The 2500-nt window shown below is 62.4% G+C and overlaps 2 non-coding genes across 2 annotated transcripts in view; both read left to right on the forward strand.

Moving 5' to 3' along the window:
• The first annotated feature begins 778 nt into the window (after window positions 1-778).
• LOC132937573 (5.8S ribosomal RNA) lies at window positions 779-936 on the forward strand. Its single transcript, XR_009663697.1, has one exon. It is a non-coding gene; the product is annotated as a 5.8S ribosomal RNA (ribosomal RNA).
• A 373-nt stretch (window positions 937-1309) lies between these two features.
• Window positions 1310-2500, forward strand: part of LOC132937729 (large subunit ribosomal RNA) — a 4182-nt gene continuing 2991 nt past the window's right edge. Inside the window, exon 1 of the ribosomal RNA XR_009663820.1 lies at window positions 1310-2500. This exon is cut by the window's right edge and continues 2991 nt beyond it. This is a non-coding gene — a ribosomal RNA (large subunit ribosomal RNA).

Consider the following 2500-nt stretch of genomic DNA (forward strand, 5'->3'; position numbering starts at 1 on the left):
TCGTGCGTCGGGCTCCGTGGTGAAGCGCGCCGTGTTCGCGGCCGTCGCCGGCGGATCACGATACGTTACTAGGGCTACCGCCGGCTCCCAGGAGCTTAAACTCTTCTTAGAGGGACAGGCGGCGGACGAAAATAGCCGCACGAGACTGAGCGATAACAGGTCTGTGATGCCCTTAGATGTTCTGGGCCGCACGCGCGCTACACTGAAGGAATCAGCGTGTGTTAACATTCCTGGGCCGACAGGCTTCCGGGTAACCCGCTGAACCTCCTTCGTGCTTAGGGATCGTGGCTTGCAATTTTTCCACGTGAACGAGGAATTCCCAGTAAGCGCGAGTCATCAGCTCGCGTTGATTACGTCCCTGCCCTTTGTACACACCGCCCGTCGCTACTACCGATTGAACGGTCGCATTGAGGTCTTCGGAGTGGACGCGCGTTATTCGGCCCCCTCGGGGGCTGGGTCGTCGCGCGATCGCGAAGATGACCGAAATCGGCCGTTTAGAGGAAGTAAAAGTCGTAACAAGGTTTCCGTAGGTGAACCTGCGGAAGGATCATTAGAGACGGGCCCGCGGTACCGGCAGCACTTGCCGGTCTCGCGCGCGCCTAATCCGACCCCGTGGCCGCGTGCGCTCGCGACTAGCTCGCCGACCGCCCGCGCGCCGCGACCCCCGACCGAGCGTCGACCGAAAGATGGTTAACGTCGAAAGACCATACGGGCCCCGCCGTGCGTCCGCGCACGGCGCGTGGCCGGTAGAAGTTTCGTCGACAAAAAAAAAACACCCGACCCCGAACAGCGGATCACTTGGCTCGTGGATCGATGAAGACCGCAGCTATCTGCGCGTCGTCGTGTAATCCGCAGGTTATACGAACATCGACCAGTCGAACGCACATTGCGGCCTCGGTGACCCGCGGGTCCCGGGCCACGCCTGTCTGAGGGTCGTATACCGGATACTCGGCCAGACCGATGCGCCGCCGGCAGGCGTCCGACGGCGGCGGCAGTCCTCCCGGGGACTGTCCGCCCGCCCGTCGGCCGCTCCGGTGGTGCGAGATTGGCGGTTCGACCGTGGAAAACCGCGCTCGCGCGCGGCCGCCTCCGGTCGTCCGCCCAAGTTGTGACGGCAAACAGTCACGGGTTCTCGCGTCGTCAAACGGCACGTCCCCGTCCGCCCGCCGCGCGAGAGCGCGGCCGGGTCGGCTGAGAGTCCACGGACCTCTCCGGCTTCCGAGACGCGGACGCGGACGGTCACCGTACGGGCGGAGCGCGGACCGCAGGCTGCCGTGTAATTTAAAAAAAAAAAAAAACCGATACGTTCCGACCTCAGATCAGGCGGGACTACCCGCCGGATTTAAGCATATTAATAAGCGGAGGAAAAGAAAACAACCGTGATTCCCTTAGTAGCGGCGAGCGAACAGGGAAAAGCCCATCGCCGAATCCCGCCGCGCACTTTTGTGTCGCGGCACCTATGGGAGTTGTGGCGTACGGGCCGGCCTCGTTGCCGGGGCGCACGTGACGGTCCAAGTCTCCCTTGAACGGGGCCATGGCCCGCAGATGGTGCCAGGCCAGTAGAGGCCGTCACAGCGTTCCGGGATCGGACCGCGCCTTCGAGTCGGGTTGCTTGAGAGTGCAGCCCGAAGTTGGTGGTAAACTCCATCTAAGGCTAAATACGGCCACGAGACCGATAGTTTACAAGTACCGTGAGGGAAAGTTGAAAAGAACTTTGAAGAGAGAGTTCATAAGAACGTGAAACTGTTCGGGTGTAAACGGACAGAGCCCGCGAGTCCCCGCCGGGCGAATTCACGGTCGGTCTAACCGCCGGCCGGATCTTTCGCTCGGTTAGCGGACGTCGCGACCCGTTGGGCGCCGGCCGAAGGGCTTGGGTGGCGTTCGTCGCGGCGGTTGCGTTTCGGCGTGACCGTTCGCGCCGAACCCCGGTGCTCCTGGTCGGCTCGCCCGACGGCAAGAACCGTCGACGCGGCCCCGTCGCAGGCGGGGTCCCGTCGGTCGGCGACGATTTCGGGCTACTTTCCGACCCGTCTTGAAACACGGACCAAGGAGTCTAACGTGTGCGCGAGTCAACGGTGATCTTACGAAAAACCACGTTTGGCGCAATGAAAGTGAACCGTTTACGGTGCGGACGATGGCCTAGCGACCGAACCCACCGGCGTTCAAAGTCGCGCTGGTCCGCAGTCCGGGGGCGTCTTCGCCAGGTCGGCTTCGGCCGTCCGAGGGCGCACCCTTAGCGCACACGTTGGTACCCGAAAGATGGTGAACTATGCCTGGCCAGGATGAAGTCAGGGGAAACCCTGATGGAGGTCCGCAGCGATTCTGACGTGCAAATCGATCGTCTGAGCTGGGTATAGGGGCGAAAGACTAATCGAACCATCTAGTAGCTGGTTCCATCCGAAGTTTCCCTCAGGATAGCTGGCGCCGATGTGTCCCGCCCGTTCGCGGGCGTACGGACGCCGGTGGGACTCCGCGCTGTACGGCGCGGTAACAACACGCT

Source organism: Metopolophium dirhodum, chromosome 1, assembly GCF_019925205.1.
Source record: "Metopolophium dirhodum isolate CAU chromosome 1, ASM1992520v1, whole genome shotgun sequence".
In the NCBI taxonomy this organism is placed as follows: domain Eukaryota; kingdom Metazoa; phylum Arthropoda; class Insecta; order Hemiptera; family Aphididae; genus Metopolophium; species Metopolophium dirhodum.